General features: G+C 50.4%; 1 protein-coding gene across 1 annotated transcript in view; it reads left to right on the top strand.

Annotated features, from left to right (window-relative positions):
* COL4A2 (collagen type IV alpha 2 chain) overlaps positions 1-14,305 on the top strand; it is a 200,266-nt gene that overhangs the window by 35,166 nt on the left and 150,795 nt on the right. The gene's annotated exons all lie outside the window — the stretch shown is intronic.

Raw genomic sequence — 14,305 nt, 5'->3', positions numbered from 1 at the left:
GGGGTGAGCATTCCTCACAAGACACCTCCCCAAAACGCCAGCCTGGAGCCCCGGCATCCTTGGTCCAAAGCAAATCCAGTTCCTCCCAAACACAGTGCCATTCAGAGCAAACGAAATCCGCAGCGCTGGAGACCCGCACACCCAGCTGGAAGCTTAGGGTGAAAGAAAGGCACAAGACAGGATGGTGGCACTCTGGAGCCCAGGAAGAACTCATCTGCTTGCAAACACTCCAGATTAAGCATTAAAAGGATAGAAAAATAACTGTCTTCATGCACTAGTGTAGGAGAGTGGGGCAGAACTGGCTCCTAAAATTCCACACTCAGGACAAACACTCTAAAAATAGTGCTCAAACCTAAAAATGTGTGCATGCATGCTGATTCCAAATAAGCCTCATCAGCAGAAGTTAGCGTCCAAAACTTGGTCTAACCTAGCCCACATGCAGTCCTCAGAGGCTGACGCTGTAGTGACTGTCTGTGTGGTCTCCGTGCATCAAACGCAAGAATTAAAAGCCCAATGGCCTGCTGAGGGGCAGAGAGGAGTGGGATTAAAAATCCACTGTTGGAATTTCCAGGTGGATAATCCACTCCTAAATAACGGAGTGCTGCCTGTACCCGTCTGTATGCAATGGCTGCTCCTCTGCTGGCCCCAGGAACAGGCGTCTGCTATGACTTAGGGCAGATTTTATGCACAGACATTCTTCCAGGCATATAAAAAACTACTGAGTGTGAGATCACAGCAAAGGCATCCTCAATCCCTGCTGAGGTGGGAAGCCATAGGTGTACACCGTCTGAAAGCTGGCAGGTGTGATTCGCTTTTCAGCATACCTCCAGGAGAAAGGGCAGGGCAGAAATGCAGAAATTCTAACCCAGAAGCCAGGCCAGCAAGTAGGTAAAATGGCTGTAAGTGTGGGCGTGGTGTTGCCCGTGGCCTCAAAGCCCCTGGGACTTTGATGGTCAAGTTTGCAAAGGTGAAGCTGAGGCACCTGCGGCAGAGCCTGCCCGGGCGGCTCAGGGCTGCTCTCTACATGCCAAAGCCAACGGGGACCCTCCCTGCCTAGACCAGTCTTCATCAACCAGAACAGAAATCTTATTGTATTCTGAAAAAGGATTGCTGGATCTCTTTCATTCCATGCTTTCCAGATTTTTTTCTCCTAAATTTAGCACAGAAGGCGGATTTTGGACAGAACTCTTAAACTGAACATGCTTTTCTGGAATAAATAGCTTCAAGAGCTGTATCCACTTTGTTTCTTACAAACGGTGCTAATGTTTACCTTAGACCTATATGCCAACACTAACAACATACACATTTCACTCACTGCCGAAGGATACCAAGAACTGGCATGCCATATAAATAATTAAAATTCAGTGTAGATAATATGTGAGGTAATGCTTATATTAGATGATGTCTCGGTGGACTGTCTCTCCCTAACTGAACAGAACAAAAAAACATAGCTCATAAATAGGTAAGGGCATTTATTTGAAATGTAACATGCAAAACGCTTTACTGCACGTGCACCTGAACACTCACTTCTAGCTGTGATTACATTGGTGGCCTCTTGAACAGGCGTTAAAAGCTGCTTGTAAGCTGCTCTTCTCAACCCGGAGACTGAACAAAATCCCTAAGGCTATTAAAAGGATGACATGATGACAAATACCCCGCATAAAAGATCATCTTTTGCGCGGCCGATGTTCTTATTAGTTATTTGGTGAGAACATTGACATTTAAGTGAGTAGTAAATGAGAGGATATTGAAGCAGGCTGTTTGTTACAGCACATTTCCTCTAACTCATACTCGCTGATAGGCAATTGGAACAGAAGCGAATGATGTCAGTATGAAATGGAAGTCACCTTAGTTCATGCATGACGTTTTTCCTAGCATGATGTTTGCACCTCTGAGGAACAGGGTAGCTGAAGGGTACGCAGATGAATATACGTCAGCAGAGCAAACTCAAGGAACAGAACTCTTCATGAGACCCCAAGGCCCCAGTATTGTCTCTCTTGCCTCACGGAGGCACACCCTCTGCTTAGAAGGGCTTTCTGCACAGTTCTTTCAATCTTTGGTCATCCTGTCCTTGCTCTTTTTAACGTAGCAGTCTGAGTACTTCCTCACACCACCTTCTATGAAACTACGCTGTCACTTTTCTTTAAGATAAAGTGCTTTATTTACTGCAGTATTTCTTTATTCGGGAAATTAACATGCCTATTAAACTATGCTATTATTTTTATTAGGGTTGTTACCAATTTTATTAAGGCCCTAGTTACAAAGTTGCATCAGAATTGAGTGGTCTGCCCCAGCTCTCTTTGTCCCATGGACCTTGTTGGTTTGGTGTGTGGTATTGCAGAGTGTGAGGATTTTTCAGAAACAGTCATGTGCTGTGTCACAGCAGAAATGCCTGTTCCTAAAAAGAATGGGTGGGGAGGAGATGTGAATCAATGTGATTTGACTTTCTTCTTCCCCAGGTGAGTGGCTGGTGTGTTTGAGAGGGAAGGTGAGGGTGTGGAGGACATTCCAAGCTGAACGAACGATGTGTCCAAAGCAACTTCTTTGCGGCGGATGGAACCACAGAGGTGTTCACACTCCACGCATTGAAAATCCTCACATTCCACCAGTGTGTAAAATGTGTGCTTAAGCACTCAGCTGTAGTTGAAAGAAAAAGAGACTTTGAAAGTGGAGGGAACAGGGAATGCAGGAGAGCAGGACCCCTGTCAGTGGGTCTCAGGAGAAGCGAAGTCGGCTGGCCCTGGGAAGCACAGGGGTGGAGAAGTCAGAGGTCGTCAGATGCTGGCTCCACATCCTCACCTTCCCTATCAGCGCAGCTGAGACCCAGTCAAACACACCAGCCACTCACCTTGGGAAGAAGAAAGTCAAACTCACATTGAGTCTGACTTTCCCACCCATTCTTGTCCCCACCCATTCTTCTTAACCCGATGTGGACTCTCAACTAAAGGGTTAATATCAGAAGCACCCACCTAGCTAAGTACCCACCTCGCCAGTCATCAGATTGACAAAGACATGAAGGGTGGCAATCTACATGAAGGGTGGTGAAGGAGAGGAGGCGAGGGAAGGTGGTTTCTGGCAGTTGGCCCATTGACAGACGCCCTACTGCTGTGAGGGACAGAAGTCACGTGATGTAGATAGAACACCCAGGCCCCCGTGTTGTTCCATCTCAGCTGCACCCGTGCAGGGGTTCCTGAGCACAGGGGACCCCTTTCTGCAAGGTAGCTGGGTGTGTGTTGCTTCTCAGGATAGTGCTGGCTGTGTGTCTACTTCACAATGACATCAAGAAGACGGGCTTTGAGATGCTGTCTGACCCCAGCTCCAGAGCACTGCTGATGTATCCGGGCAGCCCCAGCCAGTACCCTGGGCTGCCTCTGTCACCCTCGCAACCTGGGGGCCAGGGGCCAGGAGCGAAGGCCAGCGAGAGGCGATTTTGGAGACGTGGAGCTTTCCTGGGGGTTGGTGGGGGCTGAAGGAGCAGCCTTGAAAGAGAACTCTCTCACACTTGAGGCTTTTCAAGAGTTGTTTCAGCTGTAACTCAAAGCCTTGGGAATCCCAGGCAGGAAGTCATTTAAGATCAACTTTCGGGATCAAGTGAGTAAGACCCTATTCAAAGGAGAGTTTAGCCATGAATTCATAAATATATCTAAATTGCAATGAAAATAAATCTCAGCAGCCTTAGCCATAGATCCCGTGGTAGCCATAGACAGTTAAGGGGCAGTGGCTATGACAGGGGTGATGGGACAGATTTCGGGAAGTAACTTGGAGTGACAAGACAGGGACACCAGAACTCTAATGGCCAAGACATTCGAAGACCGGCAAGGAGACCTTCAAATGCAGGTAACTCATACTTGGACGGAATGCCCTCCGGTGCTCCGAGATGGAAATTGCCTGCCTTTCAGTGCCGTGTTCTGTGGCTCCAGCACCCTGCTGTATGCCCACTAAGAAGACTGCTTGTCACATGTGCTGCCCACGGTCCCGCCCACCTGACGACGGCCCCACGCCCATGTTCACACCCTGGGTGTTTGCTGCGTAGGTTCCAGGCTTCTAGTCCAGATGACTCAAGATGAGGCACCCTGAGTCTCCACCCAGCACCTAATAGAGCCACCCAACAAATGAGGACGCAGGTCCTCCCTGGTGAAGGCCGGGTGCTCTGGAGACCAGCGGGAGGCCATGAAAGAACAGGGAGGGCGGGCTCTGGACGGAACCTCATCCCCTGCGCTCACCGTGGCTCCCTGCCAAGTGCGAACACCTGGGTGCACGCCTCCGCCTGCCGGGCCCGAGTACACACCTGCCTTCCCCGTGGTGAGGAGGCCCAGCTCAGCGCTGCCTTTTGCTTCTAAGAAGGCAGAGTGTGAACTGTGAAGATGTGGCCAGGGCAGAGGCTGTGTGTCAGGAAATGCCCAGCCCCCTTTCCTCGCTCCAGCAGATGGCCCACCTGTCCTCACCTGAGGCCAGGCTCACCCATGCTCTGAGATCATCTCTAGCCCGGGACGAGGTATTTCCAAAAAAGCGTTGGCTCAGACTGCTTTGGCAGGGCCTCAGCTCTCATTCACTAGTCGGGAGCTCCAGGCCAGGGAGCCAGGCATTGGTGACCCCTCGGCTCCAACGGCTTGAGGGGCTGAATTCCATCCTGCTGTGGCTCCGCAGGACCGGTCACTTCTCTGCCAGGACACTGCCCCTTGTCTCGCCCTCTGCCGCATCATTCACGCTCCAGGCCGGGCCCTCACAGCTGCTCTTCAGCCTCCCGGGTTCTCAGCGGTCCTCACCTAGGGCCCCGCCTGCCTTAAACGTCTCAGGATGACCGGTGCCAGTGGGATGGACCTTGGCCTTAGGCCCACCACACATTGCATGCCCTGGCAGTCACATTCCTGATTCGTTTCTGGAGCCAGTCCTGCCTGTCAGGACCCAAGCCCCAGCACTGAAGTGCGGCCGTCAGAGGTGGCCCTGCCTACCACACACTGTGTGTGGAAAACACCCCAGACATGGAGCTCCCCGAGCGGAGATGGAAGGTGGCCCAGTTGGCCAGTCACTGCTCATTAGAGGCATAGGTGTGCAGGCATGAAAACACGCAGCTTGCTGCCGATGACTCAGGGGAGGGCACTGAACGTCATGCCTCCTGGTTATGTCTTGCCGCCGTGTTGAACCAGGAGGGGAATGATCCCATTCCTCAGGTATTCGCCTGGAGACAGTGAAGGAACGCTTCCAGACAGGAAGGCCGGCTGTCTTCCTAAAGAGTGTCTAGCCCATCTCTTATTAAACTACTGCCATTTTTTCCTGGTTCTCCCGTTCCAAATACACAGCCTGAGCTCCTCCTTCCTTCTCTGAGTCTCCCAGTTCCATGACAGGCATCGATGCAGTCATAGCTGCTGGAACTCCTAAACATTTTCGGTTCCTATAGTTCCTGTAATTTTGAATTGGCACAGCAATGCTGGCTGCCAGTTTCAGAACAGGAAAAAGAAGAGCTCTAGCAAGATACTTTGAATTAAAAAAAAAAAAAAAAAAAAGTGAAAGAACTACAATTTTTTTTTTTTTTTTTTTTTTTTAGCACTTTGATGGATTAGAAGTTCAGCAACTGGCACTCCAGAAAAGCCCATGGGACTTATTTATTGTATGTGGGGGAGCACCCCTGGCCTGCAGGCATTTCACCATCTTTAGCTGGTGACTATTTCAAGACCATTCTGTAGAGTGAACACATTTATTTAGGATGCCCTTGAAACACTGTTAAACAAAGGAAGCTGAATTGGCTGGCTTTCCTGCCCGGCATATGGGGAAGAAGGATTTGTTCTGAGTGGCACAGCTGTGACCTGCACTTCCTCTTCCATATACCTTGCCCTGCTAATACCATGTTGGAATTATTTCCTTAATTTCTAAAGCTGCATGTGCGGAAATGGCTTATATTTCCTGTTTTGATAAACTAATAGAACTTTACTGGGAACCTTGTTCCCGAGTTGGCTTTCTTCTCTTTTGGCCTCTTTTTTGATTAAAATAATAATTCTAAAAGTCCAGCTTCACTGGAATGGTGTCAAAGACGAAGACTTGTATAGATTTTTTTTTTTTTTTTTTTTTTTTTGCCTTGAAATGAAAACGCTCTAAAAGAGGATAGCTTTTTAACAGTAGGCAGTGTTGATCTTGCGTATCACTTAGCGTGGGTTATTCAGCGTTCCTCTGTGGAGGGAATTTGGGTTAGATGCTGGGCCCAATCCAGTCGTCACATATCTGCAAATTCCCTTCAGAGGATGGCTCTTGTTGGCTGGAGGTAAACTGCCTTAGAAAGACTTCCTTGGACAAGAAGTTTCTTGGAACATGTAAAGGACAAAGTAGTCTTTGTTTGGGACAGATGAGTTTTGTTCTTGCAATAACTCGGTACTACTCATTTTCTATGTGCACATTGGGAGCGATGGCCAGCAGCTTTTTCATTCGTCTATGTGGCACCCACTTTAAACGATACTTATGTCTGCAGAGGGCTGGATGCATTTCCCATGGTTTGTTCCCCCACTGTGCATGGGTGATTTGCAGTAGTAGTAGAGAAATCGCTAGTCTCAAAGAGTTTAAATCGTTTATGCGTTTTATTTTCTGGCATTCAGGTTGTCATTTAAACCTATTTTTTAGTGCCTTAAATGTAAGTACCAGTCTGCCATGGAGATAAGTGACACTGGTCAGTTTCCTCCGCGTTTTGAGACAGGGCCATTCCTCGGACATCCACCGAGGAGGACACCCTTTTCCCAGGCAGCAAAGGACTTTCCCTCCGCCTGGTGGCACAGGACCCTAGTGAAGGCAACACGATACTCTCTTCTCACTGTCGTTGAGTCGCTCACAGAATAGGCAAGGCAGCAACCCGGTGGACCGGATGTCCTCTTAATCCTGCAGCTGCCACTCTTGATCTTTGCTCTGACTCCACTGACTCCCACTGATAAATGACAGAGCCTCTGCTGGCAGCCAGAGAGCCAGTGTCTCCAAGCAAGAAATTCTCTGCTTGATCCCGATAGGAGCCTGGCCCAAGTCACTGGAACCTGGTTTTCCTTAAAGGGTTCCATGACTTTTATTCTTCTAGAGGTAAAAGACTTACCAAGGAATCTAGATTGTGCGACTAGAGTGATTTGATGTTTGGGATAAATCTATGCATGCAAGCGGATGGATTTTTATAGCTTCTTTTTTTTTTTTTTTTTTTTTTGAGACACAGTCTCACTTTATCACCCAGGTTGGAGTGCAGTGGCGCAGTCTAGGCTCAGTGAAACCTCCACTTTCTGGGTTGAAGCAATTCTCGTGTTTCAGCCTCCTGAGTAGTTGGAATTACAGGTGGGAGCCACCATGTCCAGCTAATTTTTGCATTTTTAGTAGAGACATTTGCCATGTTGACCAGGCTGATCTTGAACTCCGCAAGTGATCCTGAGCCTCTGCCTCCCAAAGTGCTAGGCTTACAGGCGTGAGCCACCACACCCAGCCCAATTTTCATATCTTCCTAAATGTAATGATGCTAAGATTTAAATAAGACTCCAAGGAAAAGAATTCCCATATAAGAAGTCAGACTCCCATTCTGCACCTGGAAAAAATGTCTGTTGCATTCCAGTTGAGTAGAATGTAATCTAAGGCTTCTGGAAAACACATCTTATGCCTTTGCATATGCTGCCAACTAGCTTCTAAACATTTCTAATTCCTATAATTTTGAATTGGCACAGCAGTGCTGGCTACCAGTTTCAGAAGAGGAAAAAGAAGTGTTCTGGAAGGATACTTTGAATTAAAGAAAGAGAGAGAGCACGAAAGAGAGAGAGAGAGAGAGAGAGAGAGAGAGAACTACAATTTTTTTAGCGCTTTGATGGATTAGAAGCTCAGCCACTGAGTCCTCAGGGCTTAGAGCTTCCCCAGATGCACACAGGTCACAGAGGTCAAAGCAAGGTCCAACAGCCATCACTTTTCTAGAACAGACATGCTTGGGGTCCACTGAGTCATGAAACATGCTGAACCTGTAACAAATCCTACCTTCTATAGCGCCCAGGGTGATGGTTCCGTGGTTTCCAGCTTTCTCGCTATCTCTAGGCAAAGCCTGTTTTCACAATGCCAGTCCAAGGTAAGGCTTTGCAAAATTCAGTGTGCTAACCTGGAAGTCAGGCTGGAAAGCAGGTTCTGCTCCAAGGATGGTGGGGTGGGGCCTGCATTCCTCACCAGCTCCAGGGTGATGCCCATGGGGCCTGTCCACACGCTTGCCAGGCAGAGTCCAGCTGGGAGAGCAGCTGCCCTTCAGATAAGCACTCACGACCTCTTTGACTTTGTGTCTGAGTCTCTGCCTCTGGTCAGTGTTCCTCTCCCTTTTATTCTCTCCCATTTTATTTGAGGTACAACTTCCAAGTAAATCTTCCTCAAAGTCTCTGTCCAGTGTCTTCTCCACCACCTGCTCTCTCTCGTTTCTTTCTTTCTTTCTTTCTTTTTTTGAGATGGTGTCTCGCTCTGTCGCCCAGGCTGGAGTGCAGTAGTGTGATCTCGGCCTCTGTGAGAGCTGGGCGTTAGGGTTGCTCTACACACTTGCTGCCTTGAAACCTCCACCTCACAGGCTCAAGCCATTTTCCCACCCCAGTCCTCGAAGCAGCTGGGAACACAGGTGTGCACCACTGCGCCCAGTTATTTTATTTTATTTATTTTATTTTTGGTACCGACAGGAATTCACCTTGTTGCCCAGGCTGGTCTTGAACCCCTGAGCTCAAGCAATCTGCCTGCCTTGGTCTCCCAAAGTGCTGTGCTTACCGCTGTGAGCCCCCAGACCCGGCCTTGTCTCCGGCCTCTTTGTCCCTGTGGCTTTCTCTGCCCTGCTCCTCCCTTGCCAGCGTGGGTTTTGTCCCTGTGAACTGGTACAAGAATGACCCATCCTCATGTCTTCCTCGCAGCTCAGAGACATTCAAGTCCACCGTGCTTCTTACGTTTAAGCTGCTTTGGACTCTCTTATTTCCAAAAATGTATAATTCACATTTATTTTTCAGAACTATTTCTATTGGTTCCACAGCACTAACGATGCCAAGAGCTGCAATATCAGACGTAGCAGCCCCTTGCCTTTGTCCACAGTGCCTCCACCAGCTTCTTTAATTCCCCTGCCTTTTCTTGAGGGAGCAGATGAGTCCGTTCAGTTCTGGCCTCCAGGTTGGTGTGTTACGAGATAGTTGGCAAGGTGGGACTGCCTGCAGGCCCTCAGTAAATGTTCATTCATTTGCTGAGGGAAGTAATGATTCATCCCCCTAGGCAAACTCCTTCCATGATTTGGAATTTAGGTCTGAATTTTCCTGGCTGCACACCTGGGAAGCCACTGCACTGGCTGTCAGCTGTGTAGGGACTACAGAGGTTCAACCATGGGTACCAAAAAGCAGTGCTAGGTTGAAATAGAGTCCTGAGCTGCAAGCTGGGAGCACAGCAGTGTGGGGCATCCTGAAAGTCATAGGAAGAATGGGCTTCAAGTCACTGCAATCCAAGATGCTCCTGATTCCCTGATGATGATGATGGCGTGGAGCTCATGCCCTCCTAGGCCTGGAGGTTAGTAGTAGCCAGTCTGTCTCTGCCTTCTAGCAGTGAGAGCCTCAGGCTGTCAGGCAGGGAGGCTGGCCTTGGAGGGTAGGCATGGCAGGAACAGTGGGCCACAACAGAGCCCTGGGGCACGGGCCTGGGCACAGCGAGTCCTCTCCGTTAACAGGATCACGCAGCGCTTAAGGACCCAGTCCCCCTAATTTGCTCTCTAACCATCGCCTTCTTCACAGCTCTTACCAGAATTTAAATTATGTGGGTTTAGTTCTTTGTTCACTTACTTAACCTTCTTGTCTAGGTGGTCACAGGCCACAGGGCAGGAGCAGTGTCTAATCTGCCCCCTAGTCTATGCCCAGAGCCCAGCACAGTGCGTGGCACATCAGTGATCATGAAAGAGTGAATGAATTTGTAAAGTGAAAGGGTGGATGAAGGGCCGCCCGGTCCCTTTCGCTTGTCATGTTAGTTTGGAATGGAGGGTGTGAGGCTGCCCTCTCACTGGTGCAGTGGAAGGAAGGTGTAGGACATGGATCAGGATCCGCAGTGGTCCCGAGCCCCCTGGGTGGGGAGGTTCTGTGTGCATATGAGCAGGTGAGAGTCAGGCATCCTCCAGGGGCAGGGTGCCTCCACCAGCTTTCACAAGCCTTCTGTAGAACTGGTCCCACTGGGCCGTGCGTCCTTTCCTGTGTTGGGGTGAAGGATACCCATACAAGCGTGGACGTTTGGCGAGCCACTTGAAAGGCTGTAGCATGCCCCGTGCGCCTGGAGCACATTCCACACCTAGAGCGGGGGTGCAGGAGCCTCCTGGCCCTGGGAGCTTCAGTGAGGTCAGCAGCCAGGCGCACCTGCGGGGGCCTCCATGAGAGCTGGGCATTAGGATTGCTCTACACACTTTCTGCCTTGCAAATTCAGACTTGAAATGAGACATTAATGGAGGATTAAATGGATATTTCTTTTATGAGCCTGTGATCGTGGTAAAAAGAGGCATGTCAAATGCTTGGTGAGAGCCATGAAGGATCCCCTAAAGAACGCGGAGGCAAACCAGACCTGACAGGGAAAAGCAGGCCTCAGAGAGACTGAAACTATAAATATGGCCCAGGGCCAGTGTTCTATCATGAAGGTGGTAAGCAGAGATTTCAGGAGGTTGCAGGGTGGGAGGAAATTTCTCGTTTTTATTAAGGAGTTGACAAGACTAGGATCATGGCTTGTCTTTGAGTTGTGTTAAGCAGTAAAATGAAGGGCTAGGCTGCAGGGCTGGGAGCAGGGTGACGGCAGGTACCAGATCGGTGTGCCTCTGCTGGAGGGAGTGACCGGGCCACAGACAGGGGACCCCGCTTGGCAGTCCTCACACCCCTCATCTGAGGTCCTCAGAAAGGCACTTGTGTCTCGAGACTTTCAGAGACCCATATCTTGTCAGGAGAATGCCAAGGCTCAGGTCAGAGGCTTGTTCAGTTTTTGAGAGTCTGTCTGGAGTACATACCCTGCCCTAACAAGTCAATATTTCCAGGAGGAATGTTTCTGTTCCTCCTGGACACCTGACATTCCGAAGCGTGGTACTTCGGGCTCTTGTAAATGCTGGAATTCCTAAGCGTCTCTCTGGAGGACAGGTAAGATGTCAGTGGGAACACACATACACACGGGCACATGCGTGTGTGTGCACACAGCTAGCACATCCATGCTGGAAACTGCCTTGGCTTGGACTGAGCAGGGCCTCCTCTCAGTGAGGTATTTCTTCCCTCACGAGGCAGCACCCGAGCCATCGGCACGTGTGGAAGAGTGTTCCAAGTGGGAGGTGTCTTCGCCTGCAAGCGCTAGTTTCAAAAGCAAGAAAGCATCATTCAGTTTTGAGTGGGCTATGAGTAAGTCACTGCAACTAAATACAGTGAATATCCTAAACCTGGGATAAGGAGTCTGTTAGATCAACTTGAAACCATTAAAATCATTTCAACCCTTGATTTACATACAGGGATTTGGCAAGTGGCTTTAAAATCAAAATTTAAAATAGCATGGGAAGCAGCAGATGGAGAGTATGAGCTGACACTCTACCCTATAGACTCGGGAGGCCCGCCCGCCCTTCCCGGACAACTGGCCAGTGAACGACTGGGTGAACGGAGGCCTTCTGCCAAGCTCATGCCTCCCTCACATGTAGTGAAAGCAGCCCATCTAGACATGGGCTTTGGTGCTAAACTTTCTGGCTTAGTGTGGAGTTGGATTTCTAGAAATCACATATTTAAAATCATGGGATTTACGAGCCCCATTGCAGATAAACATTGAAGTCATTAAAAAAATTGGCAAGTACCTAGGCTCGTATTTGGAGGTCATGAGAGGATTTTATAGATGTTTACTTTTACACCACAAACTCCAGCTGCCTCATTACCTCACTAAAGACAAAAAGATAACCAAAAAGAAATGGAAAGACTTTCAAGGTATTGTTTTCTCTAAAGGGTTTGGGACTTTCCAATTTTTTGGAGGTTTTTATAGTAGTGACTGATGCATCAGATACTATATTAGGTAAAGAATTATAGGAAAAGCACAAAAAATGTGAAACTCTCCAGTGAGACTTCTCTAGGAGACAACTGTTAGCTAAAAGAAGAAAAATTATCACCCCGATGAAAGGAATGTGGAGGGAGTCCTTGCTGGGACCCAGGACCAACTCTGGCCAGGAGGTTTGGGTCAGAAGCTGTGTGTCCTGCCCGTCCGCCCTGGCCTGCCCAGAGGCCCTGCTGGGTGGGAGCGGGGAGTGGGCCTGGCCACGTCACCTGCACCTCCACCAGGCCATTCAGCTGGTGACAGGAACCGGGAGGTTCCAGCAGACCCACTGGCACAAAAACTTACAGAGGGAGCCCCCGAGTGATAGTCTTGTTTAGTCATTGAAACTTCGAAGGGAGTGAAAAGTCTGTGGCAAAACACAATTTGCTTAAAATTGGAAGGGATTCTGTCATCTGGTAAGTTTCCTTGCATGATAAGGTTGGAATCAGGGAACACCAGAAGGCAGTCTTCTCCAGGGTTCCTTAGGTGTAACTGTGATAATAGGGAGGCTCCAGGCAGGCTGGCAGAGGATGAAAAGCTAGATTAAGATTCACCTGTGAGCCACTGCACACCGGTAGGGGAGGGCTGCACTAGCTCACCTGTGTGTTGGGGGGGAAGGGCTGCACTAGCTCACCTGTGTGTGTGGGGGGAGGGCTGCACTAGCTCACCTGTGTGTGTGTAGGGGGGAGCGCTGCACTAGCTCACCTGTGTGTGTCAGGGGGAGGGCTGCACTAGCTCACCTGTGTGTGTGGGGGAGGGCTGCACTAGCTCACCTGTGTGTGGGGGTGGAGGGCTGCACTAGCTCACCTGTGTGTGTCGGGGGGAGGGCTGCACTAGCTCACCTGTGTGTGGGGGGGAGGGCTGCACTAGCCCACCTGTGTGTGGGGGGGAGGGCTGCACTAGCCCACCTGTGTGTGGGGGTGGAGGGCTGCACTAGCTCACCTGTGTGTGTCGGGGGGAGGGCTGCACTAGCTCACCTGTGTGGGGAGAGGGCTGCACTAGCCCACCTGTGTGTGGGGGTGGAGGGCTGCACTAGCTCACCTGTGTGTGTCAGGGGGAGGGCTGCACTAGCTCACCTGTGTGTGGGGGGGAAGGGCTGCACTAGCTCACCTGTGTGTGTGTAGGGGGGAGCACTGCACTAGCTCACCTGTGTGTCGGGGGGGAGGGCTGCACTAACTCACCTGTGTGTGTCAGGGGGAGGGCTGCACTAGCTCACCTGTGTGTGTGTGGGGGTGGAGGGCTGCACTAGCTCACCTATGTGAAGGGGAGGGCTGCACTAGCTCACCTGTGTGTGGGGGGAGAGGGCTGCACTAGCTCACCTGTGTCGGGGAGAGGGCTGCACTAGCTCACCTGTGTGTGTGGGGAGGGGAGGGCTGCACTAGCTCACCTGTGTCGGGGAGAGGGCTGCACTAGCTCACCTGTGTGTGTGGGGAGGGGAGGGCTGCACTAGCTCACCTGTGTTGGGGGGTGGGCTGCAGTAGCTCACTTGTGTGTGTGTTTTGGGGCGAGCACTAGCTCACCTGTGTAGTGGTGAGGGCAGCACTGGCTCGCCTGTAGATGCAGACTGTATAGCTTACCTGTCAGGGGAGCGGAGGCCTGAGCTGAGGCTTGGCTGATCAGAAAGAGGAGACAAGAGGGTCACTCTGATTGCCGTCATCTCAAACATTTAATACTTTCACAATCTGAAAGAAAGAGCTAAGGCACTTGTCCAGTAGCCCAATCTCCAAGTCCGTCTTTGATCTGAATGTTGAGGTCAAGGATGAGAAATGCCTTTGGCCCCATCAGGATTGTCCAGCCAAGGCGCTCCCTCCATTCCTCACTGACTCACTTCAGGTTGTCTCCATCTCTGATGAAATGCTCAGTGGGGTCACCCCCTTGCCTGAATAGGTCCTGGGGAAAGCCTCTTCCCCGCATTCCTCCCCCTTACTGAGCATAAGTGTGTCTCATAGGGCGAAGGGGAGAGGAAGCGGATTTCTTCTGCAGACGCCCCACCGTTGAAATCACAAGTGATATCGGTGGTGCAGGCGGGGGTTTGGCACACTGCCCGATGCACCTGCCAGTCCCACTCCTCACACGGTTCTCCCTTTGATCACCACGATGGATGTCCCATGAGGGAACCACCATTTACGCCTTCTCCTTCCCCCTCCATGGCAGCCCACTCCTGCTCACCCGCCTGGGTTCCCCACAAGCATTTTCTCCAGGCACATGCTCCACATGCTCAGGCAGAAGGCAGAGCTGTTGCCCATGCTGGAGTTTCTCATGGGTGCCACAGGCCTGC

Source organism: Saimiri boliviensis, chromosome 16 (assembly GCF_048565385.1).
Source record: "Saimiri boliviensis isolate mSaiBol1 chromosome 16, mSaiBol1.pri, whole genome shotgun sequence".
Classification (NCBI taxonomy): domain Eukaryota; kingdom Metazoa; phylum Chordata; class Mammalia; order Primates; family Cebidae; genus Saimiri; species Saimiri boliviensis.
The sequence above is the reverse complement of the archived record's forward strand: the minus strand, read 5'-3'. Positions and strand labels throughout refer to the sequence as shown.